We start from the raw sequence: 22,213 nt of genomic DNA on the forward strand, positions 1-22,213 counted from the left end.
TTGGATTGCGGATTTGATTGTGCCGAGCGACTACAAAGATCAAAAGAAAAATATGTAACTGTTTTGTATGTTCCCGTTCAATTCTCGAGAGAGAGAGAATGCATCTTTATGTAGACTTTCGACTTTTCCATCGAGAATACTACAGAAATTTCTCTCAGAACACATGTATATCTTCCACTACATCACACTTCTAAACTCTTGAGTCGACAGTCCCTCGATACGAGATGGGTGATATTTCGAGAGTTTACTTCTTGTGTCTTAGTATAAAATCCGATGTTGTTCCATTTTTAGATTCAACATTTACTTTCCTGATTGTTTTCTCGAACAATTTTAAAATAAAAAAATACTTTCCATAATAATAAATAAGTAAATACTTTGAGTATTCGTAACATGACGATAAACACGTGTATCGTATACTTATTTTTTAAATTTGCAAGAATAACTTGCCGTTAATACATATAATATATTTCGATAGATTTATCATTAAGGTAATTTGTATATCTCGTGATTGTTTCTATTCTATCGTGTTATATTATTCACAAATAACCATTAAATATGTTAAATACTTTTCAAATAAAAGTATAAAACTAATTTTATCACACAATAAAATTAGATTTAAATCTACTCAGATTTAAACATAAAGTTTATAATTACGTTAAAATATTCTAAATATTTAATGTATTTCTTCTAACCAATCCTAAGCTGTTTGTTGAGAGTTATTTATAACTTTAGTCTTTTAAAAAGAAATAAATAATAAATAAAAAGTAAAGTATTATAAAAATTGAAATATAAATTAAATGTTTTAAGTAAATCTTGTCAAATTTGTGTATAAACAAAAATTAAAGAACGAAAAGATGTCACAAATTTGCATGTTGCCGCATACAAACAATAGCTATCTGGCAATTTCTAACAAGACTCGCGGGAGTTGATAGGAGTGCAGCGGAAAAGCCTAACGTTGTATCTCTGTTTTATTGCCTTTCTGGATGAGAATAGAGTCCAGATAAAGTAGACTGTTCCATTTGAGTCGGTTAACATGCCGAATATGCCTCGTACCTTGCTCACTTTATCCTCTTCTTCCTGGCAGAAACAATAAAACGGTCTCTTTGGTGTCAGACTCGAAAAATATAACATTCAAGTTTGACCGAAAGAAAAGTAATTAAAGTATATATTTTTTCATTCAAAATACTAAAAATAAATGCATTAAAATATTCTATAAATATAGAAGAAAGTCCGATTTAATCGTAATAAAACAGTATTTATTAACCAAAAAATTCGGTTTTTTCTTTAAAGCTGTCATTTACTACGTATCACTTTAGCAAGATAAATAACGAGTGTATCCAAATCTGACAATGCTTACCAACCCACCTGACAGGTAGGTTGGGCTCAATCTGCCGCTCGAAACTGCATAATCCATCACGCAAGAAGCTCTAGAACACCTGGCAAGGTAATTTCCCTGCCACGTGACTTTACGAGTGACAATGTAAAATTTCTAAAAATTTTCAGTGATAATTAGATACAGATTATCTAATACTACACAAGTTTAAAGTGCTTATTTTTAATACGCAAACAAATTTAATTAAGTTTAGAAATTCTAATATTAAATAGATAGGCTTCCATATTAAAAATTCCGTATTAATGTTAGAATGAACGTTGTAACTACACTACAAAAATGATAATAGAATATGGAGGCGAGGTATTTTTATAGTATTTTGCGAATGATCATTTTATCACTCGATAACAAATCGAAAAAGATGTTGAAGATCACATATGCTATATCGTTATAAAAATATTTACTTTAAAGAATGATTTCTTTTACAGTTATGAGTTCCATCCATATAAAAATGGGTTACGTGAATTTTGAAATTTATTTTTCAATGAAATATAAAATAAGGAGTAAAGAAAGGTTGTTACTAGAAATGAATATTTAATATATATATATATATTGCTGTTACAGGCGCTGTTTTTACTCCTGGCACAGAAGATCTTCAGACCGCTTTCAAATATGCTCTCTATATACATAACATTAACGATAGTCAAGCAAGGTTTAAGGTCGATCCCATTATAGACGTTATAGATAAAGAAGATCCTTTCAAAATTGCGAGGACATGTAAGTTTTTCTATATCTATAATTAAAAATCAAACGTTACTGTACATTATTGTGACATCGTTACAAATACTGGGCTGCAATTTTTATTCATATTTTAGTTTAAAAAACCACGAAACTTACAGTCCAATCCGGAAATTCGTATATAATCATCGGAGCTTCCGGTCTTTAAGCTTTCCGCATCTGTTCTCGATTTTGGTGTATCTAACTCTGTTCTCGAGATTTACGAATGACAGATGGACGGACGGAATTTAAAAATTGCAGCCTAATTAAGTCAATATCATGTATTTGTATGCAGTTATGGTTATGATCTAAGAAAAATTCATCAAGGAATAAACATTTTACACTTACCTAATCTAGAAAACAATATTCTTTACAATATATATATAATACGTTAATAAATTAATATTTATATATTTTAGTATGAAAACATTTAAATTTTTTTAAACTAGTAAATATTAAAATATATACAATAAAAATTTCTTGTTAGCCGGATGAGAATAGAATTAAAGTGGAATTATTTTTGAAAGAATAGAAAAAAGAATTTATATATATATGACATATACTTGCTGGTTCCTACATAATATTGGAGCGTGCGTGAGTGGAATCGCTCATAAACTTGGTATATTGTTGAGTTTGTAATAGTTTGCCATATTTTTTTTTAGTTTTATAAAATTTTGTTGCTGCAGTATTTTTTTTTTTATTTTATTTTAAATTTTCCTGTAATTCTCTATTATGAGAAAATATACTGAAGTGCATTTTAATTATAGAACAAGTTTAATCGATATAAACTATGAGCTAAATGATCTGGACTGTAAAATAAATTAGTTGTCTTTATAATCATGTAATGGAAACAAAATAATTAATGACTTTTAAACAATAGAAAATGTTTGAATTTACCATTTTTTTAAAAAACAGATTCTACCCTCTCGACCACGTTTCTCTTCTGATTTATGCACTTCAAACTTAATTAATATTTTGTAATAATTAAAAATTTGCACTTAAATTTACCGAAAAATTTCATTCACGTAAAATATTTACAAAATATTTTAAGTATCGTTTTAATCGGCAATTTACTTGGCCATTAATTCGTACATAAATATTCATTCAGAAATAAATCATAAATTAAAATATTAATAAATTATACTGAATTGACGAAGAATTGATAGAATTTATAAACTGATGTTTAACGTTTATTATTAATTTGATACTGAATAACAACAATAATTAATTAATTGTAAATATTAATTTTAATGTTATTTAACATTATACTACTACGGTATAATGTTAAATTATAAAATTTTAATTGTTAAATTATATCAACTTGTTTTTATTTGCTAATATAGAAGTGTTTACTCGAGTTTTAAAAATAGAAATATGCTGAAAAAATGCGATTTAACACGATAATGATTGTAATAAGAGATAAATAAACATTATTAAATAGCATTTTTAACAGGAATAAAAGTTTAAATAAACATAAAGGTTACTCCATATTTATGATATTAAAAATAAATAAATATTATTTTCTAATTCAATTAAATTCAGTATTAATAATAATTAAATTTTTAAGAATATTTATTTTTTTTAATTCATAAATATAGATTAAAATATTTTTTACGAGTGATAATAAAGATGAGGTTATTTTCTTATGGTCAACGATTTCTAATAACTTCTAATTTTAATATGAATTTTGAAAGGAAGGGAAAATGTGATTAGATATGTTATTACAACTGTCATTTTTGTAACTATATTAAGGATAATCGTAACAAATGTCAAGATATTTTACGTTCTTCTCTGACGTTTCTTACACTGATTAACTGCGCGTTATAGTCGAGTTTGACCTTTTATCTGCCTAAAATTACTCCCTTCTAGGGAAATATAATTTAAAAACATAATTTAGAATAAATATAAACTACAAATTTTGTTAATACACTAGTGAAATTTATATATATTTGTATATATTCTAAAAATATATAAATACAAAAATAGCTTATTATTTCGTGAATTTATTTTAATGTTTTCGATTGTTTAAATTATCAAAATTAAATTAAAAACGGGCTTTAGTATACAGTTAAATTGAGTAAATTACTCAAAATTTAATATAAAGATAATAATAAAGGATAACGTATGATATTTTTTGTACGTCGTATTCGGAGTTTAACCTCAGAGTAAATATTTCTTTAGCAATTTCCATTATCTTTATTACGGTAACTAACTGGATCAATTCAAAGTAGTAGCTTCCATCATTCTGTAAGCACGTATTGTACAAGGATGCTTAGCTTCTTTGCACGTTAGATATAACGTGATTGGTGAATCACCATTAATTCGAATAAAGTGCATTTTCAGAATGTTGTCATGAAGGTTTATCCTTCCATCAGTATTATGTAACGCAATAAAATTCTTTTCATTCGAGATCGGTGCGAAACAAACCCTCTCCTGTATTCTGTTACAAGATGCTTAAATATTTGATATAACCGGGTAGAAGAATGAAAAAGATCACTCTTAATCCGTTGTAATAAATGGTTTGTGTCTAAAAAGTCTTCTATTATCTACTCTCAGTTTATTTATTTATTTATTATCGAGAAAACTTCTAAAGGACGTTTATAACAAGCTATTCCATCGTCATTGCTGTTAACGTCTGAATTATCAATGATGAAAAAGTATTATAAAATAACTTCTTTTTATTTCTATCTTCGGAACATCTAAACAATTATTATACAACTTTTTCTACACTATATTTACCATAAACCTTTCAATAATTTGATTTTTTTAAACATTAATTGATTCTATGTTTGATTTGTGTACTCTAATTATTATAATGATCTTTATTTTTGATCGAGGTGTAATTTAAAAAATTGTAGACCTATAAATTCCCACTGTCGTTCTTCGGTCCTTCCTTAATCTCCAGAACTGTGTTAGATACATGAACATCGAGACCAGACATCGAAAGCGTAGGGGCAGGAAATCCCTATTAACTATACAAGAATTTTCATATGATTTCAATTTAAAAATTTTCTCATAGTGGTGTTACATAAATGACCGACAAGACTTTGTTGTTATCCGGAAAAGTAGGATGTACTGTACAGGAAAAAGAAACTACTGATTTGAAATCGAGAGGATATATTTTAAATTAAATAAATTGAAAATATAATTAATAATTGCAGCCCGGTATTGTGAAAACGTCAGAATAATTTTTATTCGTTATAGACCGCCATTCTTTTCCTAATTATCTAGTATTTTTTACCATTATTTCGATTTTAAAAAATGATTTTCTTAAATCCGGTTAATCATTATTACGATATTTTATGACTTTTATATTTAATTTGATTCCTTTACCTCGTAAAAAAGTATCAGCGAAGCTTAAAGTATTCTCATTGAAATTTCTTTTTAAAGTAATTTCTTCTCCAAAAAAAAACTAAATGTAATTCAAACTTTTCTATTAAATATAATGTATAATATTTATCCATATTTAAAATTTCTACATTGAAAAATTGTTTCGAAATTGGGAAAGACGTCGAAGAAGAAAAATCAGATTTTCTTTTAAAATCTAAAGAAAATCACACAGTACTGGCTTGTCATTAAAAATGTAGGCCTGACTGCTTTGGGGAGAAACGTGTCTTCTACGCTTTAAAAGTTCCCCATGCATTATTCAAGCGGGAGTAAAAGTTGCAGTAGTTATTAATCCTATACTTCTGTTGGTATATATGCTATAGTGGAGAGTAAATCGGGCATGCATGATGCATTTTTAGAAATAAAAAAAAAGCTACTCTCCTCTTTCCTCCATTGTTAAAACTTTAAACGATTATAACAAATATCAAGATTTTTCTATTGTAAAATTACAAGAATTATCATTTCCTATTGAAAATCAACTATCATAATTGTTTAACCATATTATTATTATTATTATTTTAATAATAATATTTGAGATTTAATCTCTAGAGAAGTGCTATCGTTAAAGACATCAATTGTACTGTACGTGGTACATCGTACAATAGACTTTACTTTTATTTTTTTGGAAGGGAAAAAACTACAAATTTGGTTCATTTAGTGAAGAAATTTCATTATTTTGGCATTCTCCACGTTATCGAAAACTTAATGAAAGTTAATGAAGGTGAACAAAGAGGCGATTTCCACCCTCCCAAAGCCAAAATGGCAGAAAGCGTAGAGGAACAACTGTTCTATCTTTCCGTTCGTGCGAGACTTACTCATCGATTTTTAGCGTGGGTACCCTTAACATCATCGTCCGACCATCAACGTTAATTAGGATTTTATACGCATAACCGTCTCTGGGAAGTAAATAGCTAAATGCTTTCCATAGTCAATAATGGTAGGCAAACGATATACTCTCGGGTGGGATATTGATGGATATTTCTTGTTAAAAAAAATCACTTTGTTCCTACCGAGCGACTCACAGTAAAATATGAAAGTTATTAAGTACACTACATTAGATTAGATTAAGAAACTGAAGCCAGATGAAAGAATTATTTATTAGAAACTTTTTCTTTCATCAATTTTATTAATGCAAAACATATAAAAAATTAACTTTGAATTTTATATAAATTAATAAATAAGCTAATGTAATTTTTCTTTATACAAAATTCTTCTGAAAATGCAATTTTTAATAATAATTTTTTGTTTTATTTTTTATATTTTATGTCGAAGCACTTTGTTACCATAGAAAAATTTCTAATCTATTTATCGTTTTTTAATAATTGGATTATTTTATGCATAGCTTAAGCATTTATTTTTAGCTTGATTTATTAATGCATTATACGAAAATACATAAATATTCGTGTGTAATTCGTACACAAATAATTTATTAAGTGAATGGTGAATTAGGCCTGTTTAAATCAGTCATTTCTATTAAAATAATCCTAATAAATAATTTTTAAAATATTTAATTTTAATATTATTATTAAAGTGTTTAATTTATATTATGAATATAGCTGTTAACGTTGAACAATTTTTTAAAATAGAAAAGTAATTACTTTAAAATGAAGTAAGCACGTTTAACAAACCGAATAACTTAAATTAGATAAATAAAAGTCATAGAATATTAAAATATTTAATATAATTTATATAAAAACCTTTACACCTTAAATTTATAAATAAATTTAACAATACTTTTAAATGGAAAAACTAGAAAAATACAAAAGTTTTATTGGGCAACGTATCCAAGTACCGGTACATTTGAATTATTCTATATTCGAATATTCACTTGGCTTGAGTATTTTTCCTTAGATTTTCTGACGAAAACTCTGTTTTTAACCCATAGAATTTTGAAGATTTACTGTGAGAGAAATATCTATATAGTATTTTAATATATCAAATATATTTGCAGAAATTCTTATGGAAAGTAACAGAGTGAAAATTAGGGGGAAGGCAATGTTTCTCTTTTCTTGGATATTTTGTTCTTTTTTCTTTATGAAAAACAAAATAAAGGTAACTTCTTTCAACACATTTTAAATTATAATTCTGTCAACTTCCTCAGTCACATCAACCGGATTTTGTATTTCAAAATTCATCTCCTTCCTGAAAGAGGATGACGAATTCTTGAATAATACATGGGGATAACTCTATTTTCTTCACACATCATAATACAACAGAAATATAACTTTATTTAATCATCTGTTTCTATTTTAGAATTGCTGTTTTTAGTGTTTTCTATCGAAGGAAATTCCTTGTTAAACAAATAATCAAATTTAATTCTCTACACATTAAAATAGATAATATTTATATTTAAATATATTATATTAATCATTTTCATTCTTAAATTTCGATTAATTACAAATGTGCTAAAAATAATAAATATTTTAAATCGATATTTGATAAAAATGGTTATTATTTTTTTTATCTTTAAAAATTATTAAAATATCGCTTATATTTTGCAACGTTTAAGTCTTATTAAAGTAATGATCTGGTATTAAATATATATATTAATTTAAGTAAAAAATATAACAAATAAGGAAAAGTATATATACATAAATATACAAAACTATGGATCTAGTTTACGTTATTTTCTGTCGTATCACATTCTATCAGAGAACGTAGGAAATCATATTTCAAAAATTCTTGCTTTTCTTCCCTGTAGAAAAAAAAGTATTTTTATATCGAAATACCTTTTATTAAAATACAAAATATATTACAAAAAATGTAAGTTATGGCCAACGAATCTAATATTAGTTTTGTCATTTTCGCGAAATGAAATTTATAAGTAAAATTAAATCCAGACTTACCGTAAATTACATCGAAATATTTAATTGTTTATATTTAAAAACACGATCTAAAAATTCACATAAAGTAATATATATATACATTTTTTCCTCCATTAAATGTTCGTGATATAGCTTACATAATTAGAAAATTTTTCTTGTGATTCCGTATTTAAGATCAATATATAATTTGAGATGTAAAATGCGAGCTTCCCTTAACTTAGATTGTGTCGTAGAAAACTCTTCGATTAGATTTAACATCCACATAATTACAAAATTCCGAGCATTCCAATTTCTCGTCTCTCAGGCAACGAACTGAACGTTCAGCAATTTAATATAACACTCCACATTGTATTTCTCGTTAAGAAACTTAAAAGTTTTTGCTATTAAAAAATCGCATTCGCAAATTTTCGAACCGTAAAATTTCTTATATTTCCTTTTCGAAACGAAAATGAAATTCGCATCACGAATTAAATATATTAAATCTTTTATTATTATACTTTCCATTTCTTTCATTCGTTAATACTGTTTGTTGCATAAAGTTTATTTATGTTATTTAGCATTTATATTAAACTTATATACCATTTTATAGAGGAAAATTTTAAAAAATGGATTAATAGAAATATAATTTTAAAACGAGCAATTATTTATTGTGAAATCGTCACAATGACGGCTGCAATTTTACTAGGACAGACACACACACACACACGTAAATTCGAATATAGTCTATATTCTTCCCTGCACTATCCTGAATATATGTAGTATGTACCGCACAAAATTTCATAGAAATGGGTTGAGCCGTTCTTACATGATACTCGAACAAACGAACAGACAGCAGACGTGAATTCAATTTTTTATATACAGTACAGATTAGGAAATGGAGTAAAGATAAATTCGTTAAACTTAAATGTAGTAAGGATTAAGGTAAGAAAGATCAAATATAAAAAATAATCGCAATTTTCCTGTTAAAATTAGCTAAAATTCCGTACGAAAACTAAAGTAAAACATATTTTTAACAATTGAAACACGTGCTGGATAGAATTTCGTGGAAAGTGCGTGAAATTCTATCGAACATGTGTTTCAATTTTTAACGAATTAACAATAGTTTCTTAGTAAGAAATTTGTTTGAACTTAGTATTTTCAGTCTGCGTCAAATGGACATATTTCTTATCATTTCGTGAAAGTCAGAGTACTTAGAAAGGAGACCAATTTCTCGACTGAGATTCAAGTTTCGATAAAATCTGCCAGAACGATGACATTGGTCTCAGATTCCTGATGTAAGTTTTTCTATGGAAGTTCCGCGCTTGAACGATCGACATTTGTATGACATTTTATTTCTTCTCAATGTATCTATCTATGCTTTAAAACGACTGTTGTCCGAGTTATTGAAAGATTACGACCCAGGCATACAATATAGAAATATATGATTCGAAAAATTTCGAGTTCATTGATTTAGAAAGTAGTTCTTTATCTTCCTTACATAGATTTATTCGGAATATCGATATTCAAAACTACTATTACATTTACTGTGGAATAATTGTTAAAAAATGCAGTAATTATATTTAATTTTTATAAAAATGCAGTAATATTTATGAATGTAAAATAATTATTATCCACTCTTAAAACTTCGATATTTAGTTTTAAATAAATTTTCTTTTAAAAGATGTTTGACGTTTATTGCGTTTTTATTATTTATTAGGTCATTGTTTTATTTTTTATTTTTCTTTGAATATTTAATTAATTACTTACGTCGAGAAAATATGATTTAAAAATTTATATATATATATATATATATTTTTTAATTGTTAACGAGTTTTATATACATTATTTTTCCGAAAATTTTGTTTATAAATTATTTTACCTTATCTAAAAAGTTACATCAGGCTCATAATTCAAATACATACAATAGTTTTGAACATATTTCGTACAGTAAAACTTGCTTAAACCGGAATCTACGGCACCGAGTATGTTTTCGTTTTGACAGGTTTCCGCTTTGAAGAGGGTTTTTCTAAGCGTAGAAAAATCGCTCCGTTTCGAAGATTTTATCTTGTTTAGGCAAATGGTTTTATTCAGGTTCTATCTTGGACAGGTTTTACTGTATTTTTAGAATATTAATATATTAATTTAATCTCTGTTTTTATCATCAAAATTAGTTTATTTAGATGTATTTTACCTGTATATTTTCAAAAATAACGAAATTATCAAATAAATTTCTTGAAAAAAATATATATAAACCATCAACGAGTTGTTAAATTTTCCCGCAACAATTGATGACGCCATCTGTTACGATATTTTATTTAAAAGAATTTTTTTATATTTTTAATTATTATAAAATAACAAAAAACTTAATTTTGAGGGTAGAGATGGGTTTTGAAAAAAATTGTAAATGATAATAACGAGTAAAATCATCATTAAGTCAGACCCTATTCCAGTTATGACAGAACTCCTCTATCTCACCACCTCCTCCACCTTTAACCACCAAAATTTAATAGCATCAATCCTCCTAATACACGAATTTCCCTATAAAATTTCAGAATTATTCGACAAAAAGCACAGGAGTTATTAAGCTTTAAAGAGGGTGAACAAAATTGTGTCCTCCACACACACACGTACGCTAACATCCATACATACAGAAATTTTCCCCGAATTTTTTCTACATTCCTCGACTTTTCAAGGTATTCAAGTCCAAAAATGTAAGAATCTTAGGGGGGTAATTTTTTGACCGATTGCCATACTTTTCCATTGTTATATATAACAGCCAGGAAAGTAAAGTTACTGTTTTGTGATGAAATATTATGAAAATTTGACATTTGATACTATTGAGTAATATAATATTGATAAAATGTATTTGTAGTTTGCACGAAATTTTAAAAAAAACTTTTATTTATATTTCATTTCACATAAATAATAAAATTATGATTTTTGTTTTGTTCTTTTATTGTAGGTATGAAAAGCACTATAATATCTTATTTATATTCGTGTCGAATGTAAAATTTAGTAAAAATATTATTATTAAAAAATTGTTTTTCTCAGCTCATTTGATGATAAATAAATAAATTACTTTGAAATTTCCTCTCCATAATAGTGTAATTTTATCTTCTTTTCAATATAATCAATCGAATTGATTTCTTAATACGTTTCTAGAAAAATGGGACAATTTCTATAATGAAGAAATGTAAAAATCAGTCCTAAAATTTCAAAAAAGAATATATTTTATTTATTTTAAATATAGAATTGTTTTTTTAAGATTTCATTAATTTTTATAAATATTTCAAATTTTCTTTCATGCTATCGTTTACTTGTAGAAACAATTTAACAAACTGAAACCATAAATCGAGAATGTCATTCCAGATAAGAATTTCTGATCGACATATTTGAATTTTCCTCTTTATTCTAGTTTTTCTGTGTAAATATCGAATGACGGAGACAGAACTAATAACATGGGATGCGTGTCAAGAATCTAGAGACAAGAAGTCAAACGAGAAAACGGAAGTTTGTACTAAATTATCGTTATCCACAATTGATAGAGAATTTTGTTTAGTATGGAAGAATACAGATAAAATCTTGTCTTGTTTATCAACCGTTGTTTATATCTTATAACAAAACCGATAGCAATGATCTACAGATATTTTCTTCCATAAAAAAATAATTAAGTTTGTTTTTTCTTCTCATAACTTCGCCTTATTCACTCGAATTTACCATATGTATCTTGTTTCTCTCCATTATTGTTAGCTGGCAACAGAATACGTTAGTGCCATAAAAACAATAATAGTTAAGGTAAACATATTTTGATTTTAAGAGCATGATTAATTAAATGAAATATTTTCAAAATTGAAGAATAATTTTATTTAAATACGCGTATTCTCCTGAATAAGTTTGAATTGGAATATTTACAAATTTAATTGAATATTCAGAGTCAAATATTAATAATTAGATTTTTAAATAAATATTGTAATTGAAAATAAATATAAATAATAATTTATAGTTTTTTTTACTTCCTTACAGCAAAGGAAACATAATTAAAATATTAGAGAAACGAATACTATTGTAGGCTCTATTTCGCCTGAAATATGTAAAAATTACTCTATAGTTTTGGGTTCTTGACTATTTTATCTTGGATTTTTAAACTTCTAGAATATATTTTTAATATAATTTTTAAAATATTTAACGTGTAGAATTGAAGAAATTCAAAAATTTAACTGTTGAAAACATATTTTTTTTAAACTTTTCAGTCTCGATATATAATGTTTGACGTTAAATTTAACGAAATTCTTATCAATTCTTTGTATAAACTTATTTGTATTACATTAATCTACCCATAATCACATCAATTTGTCTTGTACGAAATCTTTCCTTTTAATGAATATTCCGCAGATAATTGTCATGTCCTTATTTTACTGATTTCCATATGAATCAGTTGTATCTATGAAAATTAGTAATCATTCCTTCTATACGTTTGTTTTCTAAAATTATCAATATTTTAATTACATAGTTTAATAAAATTTATGGCTTCGGTATTATTAAATTTATATTGAAAAATTTTAAGATTACATTTATATATACTGTATATATATTTTATTACTTAGAATTAAGTTAATGAGACATATTTTCATACTGACTTAAAGTCATTAAATTTCCTTTAAAAACGCAATGCTTCTTTAAATTATAAAAACATTTTACATCATTAAGTAAATTTTTTATATATAATATGTAATTTAAACAAGAAGTTCATTGTTATTATTTTTTAAATGAATTAAAATTAATTTCGAGTAACGTTAATCTTCCGTATCGTTCTACCATAATCATCATATTTGTTACAAATATTATCTTATGAGCTATATATTTTAAAAATGCCTTCCAATATCCATAAAATATGCAAATTTTATACTTTATTTTATTTCCAGGCATATATTTTAAATGGTTAATTAAACCATTAATGAAATAATATCTTGAAAATGTTGAATATTTTCAATGTTTAACATAGCACTTTCTTAATCTCTATGAATTTATTAGTCCTGTTCTTGAAAGATTTTTAATAAATATTTACATGTCTCATGCTAAACTTTATACGGGTGTTAAGAAATTGAAATCTAAATGAAATGCATAAATTTAAATACCAATAGATTTAACACAAATGTAGCAAGAGTTTGTAAAAAGTTGTATGAATCGATGCTTAGATGTGCATGAAATATTGACGTCATATTTATATCCAAGTAAAGCATTTTGACTTTTCAATGGACCATTTTCTTTCATTCATATTCTAAAATATTTTAATTCTATTCAACTTTTAAAATAAACTCGAATATTTTAAAAATATGTAAAACAATTTGAAACCATTATAAAAAGCATTGATAGAGTAACAATTACAAACGACGATGTTTACTAATAAGTGTTAGGCACTTATTCTTTAAAAATTGAACAACGATACATTTGAATTAAATGTCTTTTATTCAATAAAGTTTACAAGTATTAAATTCTACTCTCTTAATTTAATTAAGGTAGTCATACTGAAAAATTAATGTTGGATTAATTCTCAGAATTATAAAAGGTTTACACTAAATATATGTAAAGTTTGTATACTACGAATAAAATTAATTAAAATTGATAATAAAAGTGTCATATTTGTATTATTATTGTTGTTGTTGTTGTTGTTCTGTTTTAAAGGTTCAATTATCTTAAATCTATTATACATCACAGAGGGAAAGTATGGCGATCGGTCGAAAAATCTCTCCAAGACTTTTACATTTTTGGATTCAGGGGACATTAAAACGTCGAGAAATGCAAAAAGAGTTGGTTTCCTCCCTGCTGGTGGTGTGCTTGTGTGTAGGTAACACGATTTTGTTCACCGAATTTAAAGCTTAATAACTCCTGTGCTTTTTGTAGAAAATTTCTGAAATTTTCCGAGGAGGTTTCGTATATTATGAGTATTGATACTACTAAATTTTACTAGTTAAAGATCAAGAGGTGGGGAGATAGAGGGGTCATCTCGAATGGTGTCGGACTTAATGAAGATTTGACTCGTTATCAGCATTTATATTTTTTTATTATTTTATAAAGCTCATTTCTACCATCAAAATTAAATTATTTGTCATTTTATAATAATTAATAATATAAAAAGTTTTTAAATAAAATCTCATAGCAGATGGCGCTACATACAATTTTAACTTTTTTGCCTGGAAAGTTATGCAATTTGTTTGCTGGATTTTTGAAATATAGCATTCATTGAATTCTCTTCGAATCCTACAAAATATTTATTTATTTTATTATTAAGAAAGGAAATGACGGAAATTATTTGGAATTTTTTTTCAGAATAATAACATCGAGGGAATATTTAAAAGGTAATTTAGGCCTAATTTTCGTTTGTATTTCAGCGATTAATTTAATTCAAATCTTTTCTGAATATATTGTTTACTAAATTTAACACATATTTTACAAAGTGTTAAAAGAATTTTAACAATGAACTTGTAAAAACTAAAGAATCGAACATCTTAAGATTGTAATAATTAGCTTTTTCGAATTTGTTTTGTAGTATTTCGTATATGCCTAAATAATAATAAATACAGCATTTTATCATTTTCTCTAATGTATCTAAATTTTTAATTTAAAATATATGTTTAGTTATTTTCGTTTTATTCTATGATTGAGAACTAATTGAAAGCACAATTTATACAGTTAAAATATCACCTAGTCTATATTTTATTATTAATGTAACAATATTTGATCAACAACTAAAATATTCTAAGCTCTTTCTTCTATTTATATATATTTATATATATAAGATAGATAGATACATTAACGCTTAATCCTTGTTCTTGTGTTTATATATTGAAATATGTCACTTAAATTTGCTATGTAAGGTATGCATCAAATATTAATAGTATGACAGCATAGAGAAAAATCTTTTCTAATCGGTTATAAAAATAATAATGTATTATATCCTTATAAATTAAATTATTAACTAAAATAATTATATGTATTATCCCCTGTAACACGGAAATTTTTCCCTTTCGCTAATAAATTATTTGATTTGAATATTTGAATAACGATGTATTATTTTAAATCTACAAATAGATTTACTACTTCACACGTTGGAAATTAAGTAATCTGATGCTGTAAATTGTATTCCAAAACTCATAGCAGTTTGGGCATAGGTCATTTATCTCATTAGAACAAAGAATAGAATAGTTATAAAGTAGTAGGAACATATAAATAACAAAAAGTCATAACGGAGTTTAATTAATCATATGACATTGATAGAAATAGGTTTTAATTTAAAAACGTATAGATTTGATTATTCTGAAGATTTGTTAAAATAGTTTTATTATTTCGAGATAAATCACTTTCTTTTTTTTTATCTTATTAACTTGGTTTTCAATCAGTTATCAATCTTTACTTATATTTAACCATCATGGGGTCATGATAACGAAGATTTTATGTAGCATGATCTGTAAATCGGACAGGTTTTTTAATAACAAATTATCAATACAGTTTGTCAACGTCAGACTCATAATTAAATGATTAAGATATGTTGGTAATTAAATTTTATAACACGATAATCTCATTATCTAAGCTTCCCTTCTATAAAATATAGTTCGATTATTTTGTCTTATTTACATATTAAAAAATTTCGATGAAAGGAAATTAGATATGTTAATATTATATTAAAGAGTTCGTAAGAATAATTTTAATTCATTCAGTATTTTGATACAATAAATACATTTGTAAATTCTAAATTTTTTTAACTTCAATATTGTTTCTATATGAGTAATTTTAAATTTATACATTCGACGTCAAAATATATAATCAGATTTAGCAATGATAATGATAATTGTATTGTTTATGTAAGTCTTATTTCAAGGAAATTATAAGGATACATATAATTTATAATAGAAAAATGTAATTTTAAGTTTTGAATATGATAAAAATATCTTTTACATTTAATATGTTTTCATAGACTATCATAACTGCAAATTCCATCTGTTATGACTAATTCTCGTAAATTAATTATTATATATAAATAAAACTTTCGATAAAAAATAAAATAAAACATTTAGATCAGTCACTTCAGAGTCACATTGGAGAGTATAGTAACACTACCGTTTCCAAAGAAGTCCAGAGAAGAGAAAATTAGGCTCATAAAATAATTTCGTAACACTAATGCCTACAAATTTCGATAAAATTATAGAGTATCCGTAGAAAAAATGCATTTTTTTTAGAAGTTTAAAACTTATCTGAGATCAAATTACACAATTTATTTTTTAATAACGTAACTGATCGATTAGAAAATAATATCTTTTAAGTGGATCATGTTTCGATGCAAAAACTTATATTTATTTATACAATTACATCGTAATCATTATTTTATTTCTATATTTAAATATAAAACGAATATTATTTTAACTTCATAATTATTTTATTTATAAATGTAAAATTTTTTATTCGTGATTTACAATCGATATAATTATATCGTGTTTGTTATAAGTACAGTATTATGTTATACTGAAATATATCAGTGTTGTAAATTCGAGTGAAATCTTTAAGATTTAGTACGTAAAAGATTTATAAATTTTCAGAATTCTATATTTCTTACACTATTATTTTATTTTTGGTAAAAACAATAGCATTGAAATATGTTTTGATTCGCTATCTGGTTTGATTATATAGAATGCTGTTGTTTATAGAAACTGCTTCTCTGCAATCAAGAGATTATGAAATAAAATGTTTTGCTTGTTTTCATTTCTTCTATCCTTTTCCAGGGTCATTGCGTTTACAGTACTTAAGTGGCTTAGAAGGTAAAATAAATATGGAATTTCTTTTTGAAAAACATCCAAACAGTAGTGTTGTGTTTATTTATTAATAGTATCTTAGTCACATGAGTTACGAGTATTTATATTGTAAATAATTCAATTATTTTATTGTATTAAAATAAATATTTTTTAAAATGGAGACAAATAAATTGCATAATGATTTATGTATGATATTGATTCTACGAGTATATACTTTGCTTTAATTGACTAATTGCTTCAGTTTATAGAAATAAAGTAAATATTAAATTTTTTAAAGTTTAAAAATTATATTTGTGCCTGAATTTAATATCAATAATTTATCGTATAATGATACGATAATTCTATAACCATTGTTAGGAAACTCAAATAATTCAAACCCAACAGTAGTCAAAAACCACTATACACGAATTGTCGCGGGTTCGCTCCTCACCAACGACCTAACCACATGAGTTTGCCAGGTATTTTGCACCTCTCTAACACCTAAATAGGGGTTAGTTTTCCATAGAAAATCTTCATGGCAGGCATCCTCTTGGAAGATTGCCTAAACGTTGCGTTGTTTTATTCTATAATAGAATCCAAATAATCTGAATTTCATGCAATAAGTATAAAATTGTTATTTCAAACACAAAATCGTAAATTAAATAATTGAAACAGGACGGCAATAACAGTTTATATGAATTTCGTATATTGCATTATATGTAATGAGCTTTACAATGAAACTAACTTGCTGGATAAAAATTTAATATGTATTAGCCATAAAAAAAAATAGTTGTATCATACTTTATTTACATCCATTCTTTGAGAAATTGCATTCATTAATATTGCCTGAAATCTATTTAAGAATAAAATTATATAATTACTTCGTGTAAATGATCCTTAGTTTCTCTCATGCTTTTTTCTTTATGGAATAGATTATAATTTTGTACTTTTTGGTGAAATATTAATATTATCAAGAAATAATTCTTGATATTCTTAGCTTGAAGTTAATTACAATTAATTTTAATTTTAGTTATTAATTCTAGATTTTACAATGAAATTTCGCAAATATTTGCAGATTACTGCAGTTACAAACTTATATTCTGCAAGATTAAAAATGGAAATCGTTAAGTTAAATAGCAAAACTTTTAGAAAAAGTGACTATTGTGTTCGATTCAGAATGTCACAATAGAAAATCCGAATCAATACCTCATGGTCAATATTATTCAGTACAATATTTCGTGAACTCATATGTTAGACATCTTCCATAGTATTTCATGAACCTTGCAAAATAGGTATGGGGCGTCAATATTTTGCAATGATCCTCAAGAAAATCCCTCAAGAAGACTCCTGAAGAAAATCCAAGAATCAGAATCGTTACAATGAATTACCTAAAATATTACAGAATTGTTTTTCATAGTAACGAATTGTTTAAAATCGTTATAAATACTGTAACAAGTCTCTAATTCTTGTAATAGACTGTAAATAGACTCGTTAGAGTTATCATTGTTATTGACTATTTCAACAAATTAAAAGAAATCATAGGAACAATATAATAGCCTTGTAATAGTAAGAAGGCATTGATTAACGACTCTTTCAATCTCTGCTTAGTTCAGTAACAATAGAATGTAATATTACGTTAACTTAAGCTTGATTTCTCTTAAACATCAAAGAGCATTATCGAAGATTTCATGAATAGTACTAAGAAAGAATCGTTTTCTCTTAAAGGAACGTAATTTACTTTTCTCTTATTCATCTGGCAGGACTACCAGATGAATAAGAGAAAACTAAATTACGTTCCTTTTATTTTGTAGATAAAATAACAATAATCGTAATAATATACACGACAAAATATATTATTCTTATTATAAATAATATATTTTGTCTCTAGCAACTCAATGCAATTTACCATTTGAAATAGATGAATAGCGGTCACTTCTGTAGCTTTAAGAAATTTAAAATTAAAACAATTACATATCATAAGTTGCATTAACATTCAATCAATAAATTCTCAACAGAAATCACGTAAAATTGAAATGTGTTAAAAAGTGGAATGACGTTACATTCTATTGTAATGTAAATTGCTAAAAAAAAATCCGACTCTCACTTCTGTGAGGATTTTTTTTCGAAAAAAGTAATTATTCTATAATATTCTATATGAAATTAGCTTCAATATTAACAAATTTAGGCATGAGGAAACTCTTACTATGAAGTTCTCTCCGAATACAAACATATTGCGTTATTCAAAATGGATAGCAGATTGTAGACCTAACCAACTGAAGGTATATCAAGAATCTTAATTTCAAATATGTAATAATAATAATTCTAGTATTGATTCTCGAAACTATTTTAATTTTGATTTATTCATCCATTTATATGTTTTTGAATCAAGTAAATTATGTTCTATTAAAACAAACGTGTTTGCTCGTATACATCCATATATATACTGTATATATATATATATTTAATAAAAATTAAAGCGTATAATAAAAGTTTTATAAGTATGAAAAAATTCGTAAAATTGTCATATTTAATTCTAGAATACTCATTATTAGTTTTTAGGAACAAATATTACAAAATATAATACACAATCATATGATATTTATTTTAAATTATATTATTATACAATATTTAAGTAGTTAAAGATTCTGATATATATTTTTTCATTTGATATCTTTTAAATATTAAATAAAATTACTATTATGGTAATTTTAACATTAATAACATAAATAAGCAATATAATTACTTCTTAACCTGATTATTCTATTATATTTATTAAAATTTGTATATAAATTTTAGGTGAAAATTTTAAAATATAATTTCTTTAATTATAAAAATAAATAATTAATTATGAAAAGAGTAATTTCATTAATTTATTTATTCAAATCATTTATAAGATTATTTTATTTGTCTTTTGAAGTTAAAGTCATTATAAAGTTTAAGTTAGTAAAGGAAAACAAAGTCAACTTTTATATACCTTTATTGAGGATAATTTGTTATTTCTTCAAATTTATTCAGCACGAATGGATATTTTTATAATAACCATAAAAAATTATTTTTTGTTTAATAATTAAATTTCATTTATAATGATTATTATTTATTTATATAATTTATAACATAGGATAAGAATTTAGTCTTTCGCCAATGTCCTCGATCAATGCATTAAGTTAATTGGCCAAATAATTGAATAGAACTTAATAATTAATTATATCAAATTTCGATGAATATTTGCATAATGAGCAATAATAATTATATATGTAGCGAGATATCGAAATGAAATTTCATTTAATATTAGATAAATTATTTAAGTATTATAATCCTCCTTCAAATTGTAAAGTATATTTGATCACGTTTTACAGGAGAGTATTTTTATTTATTTTGTAAAGTAAAGAAAAATCAAATTCAACTAAAATGCAAATTTTAATTATTATTATTTTTTTAACGATTTAAAAATTATTATTATTTTATTTTTATATCAACGTAATTTTAAACGGCATTAAATTAAATAAAGTATTAAATAGTCATTAATTATAAGTATTTTACAAACATGCCAACGTTTCACACGTTTTTTTATATAATAAAATATCTAAATTATATAAAATATATTGGCTTCTTTTAGAAAATGGGTAGAAAAATATTCGTTTATAAGCAAGAAGATCCATCGGTTCTTAACACCATTACCATAGCAACGAGTATATGGTCCATGGCAGTTACTAATTCTCTCTTCCTGCCTGTAGATGTATTTAAATTCAAGTCACGTTGAAAAGCAGGAACAAGAGCACTACTTTACCTTTGGGATTCCCTAGACTTTTATCCACTTGCTATGACTTTAGAATCATGTACGTGCTAAAGTTCAACTAATCTCCTCTTCAGTAAAGAAAGTTTCAAATACAAATTTAATTTTTCTTCTTTTCAGAATAAAAGCATTAAAATTCTATACAAATATCAAACTTACCTTACTAATATCACATAAAAAATTTCTATTTATATTTAATTGGAATTTTTTTTCTTGCGAATTTTAATGCAAATTTTCTATATAATTATAAATGCGTGAGATTAAAAATATTATTAAAATTTAATTTATAATATTGGGCGCTTGACAGATTTCTGTGTTTTACATAAATTCTTATGACTTTAGATTATGTTTATCGTAGTACATTTACTTTGTTTTTACCAAACTTCTTAATGTCTTTATTATATTTTTAGAGAATACCGTAATTAAATTTAAAACTTTGCTTTACAAATTCAATTATTTGATAAATTTAATAAATTATATACGAACTGATTTCTTATTATATATTATTAGATAATCTAAAAAAATAAAGGTTTTATTTTTAATTTGTCTTCAAGATTATCTTTAATTAACTATTAGAAAATAACTTATACTGTATTTAATAAAGAAATTCATTAAAATATATATATATACATATACATATACATCTTCCAACTTGGTAAATGAATTTCTAAAGTTGTTTTAAATCAATATTTTTGGTAGTTTGTCGCGGGTTCGTGCTTTTTTAATAGGCATGTAGTGTTTTCCGGGTTTTCTTTGCGTATCTAACACCTAAATAGGTGCCAGTTTCCTATAGAAAGCCTTATTGGGAGGTACTCTTTATTGGCAGTTCGCTCATGTGTTGCGTTATATTAATCTCATCAATCTACTCATATTTGTGAATTCTTCTTCAAACAAGCAAACATTCTTAAAAAGAAACGTAAATCATTAGCATTTACATCTGATATAATCATTTATAAGCCTGTAGTGAAGGTCATCAATTAATTTACATCATTTAACTTAAGCACTGTTGTAACAAATATCTTATAAAGGAAAGCGCTTAATATCCTTAATTTTGCTGTCTGTCCGTCTGTAAGTAGATTATCTCCGAATATTTTAAAAATTTTTATAATAATTTTTAAATAAAATTTTGATTGGAAAAGAGAAGTGTATTACAAAATTATTTTCACAATTAGCAAGCAAATAAATTTTCGAGTTTTAAATTGAAAATAACTTCGAGGTTTATCTAGATATTTTTCATATTTGATTGAAATTTAAATTTTAAAGAATTTCATAAAAATTTCAGTTCTGAACTAATTTAATTAAGTTGTATAAGATATTTTTTGATTAATATGGTTCGATA

General features: G+C 25.1%; 1 pseudogene; it reads left to right on the forward strand.

Moving 5' to 3' along the window:
* LOC136968166 (glutamate receptor 1-like) overlaps positions 1–22,213 on the forward strand; it is a 114,341-nt pseudogene that overhangs the window by 8,547 nt on the left and 83,581 nt on the right.

This window comes from Centruroides vittatus, unplaced genomic scaffold (assembly GCF_030686945.1).
Source record: "Centruroides vittatus isolate TY-2023 unplaced genomic scaffold, ASM3068694v2 contig_1408, whole genome shotgun sequence".
In the NCBI taxonomy this organism is placed as follows: domain Eukaryota; kingdom Metazoa; phylum Arthropoda; class Arachnida; order Scorpiones; family Buthidae; genus Centruroides; species Centruroides vittatus.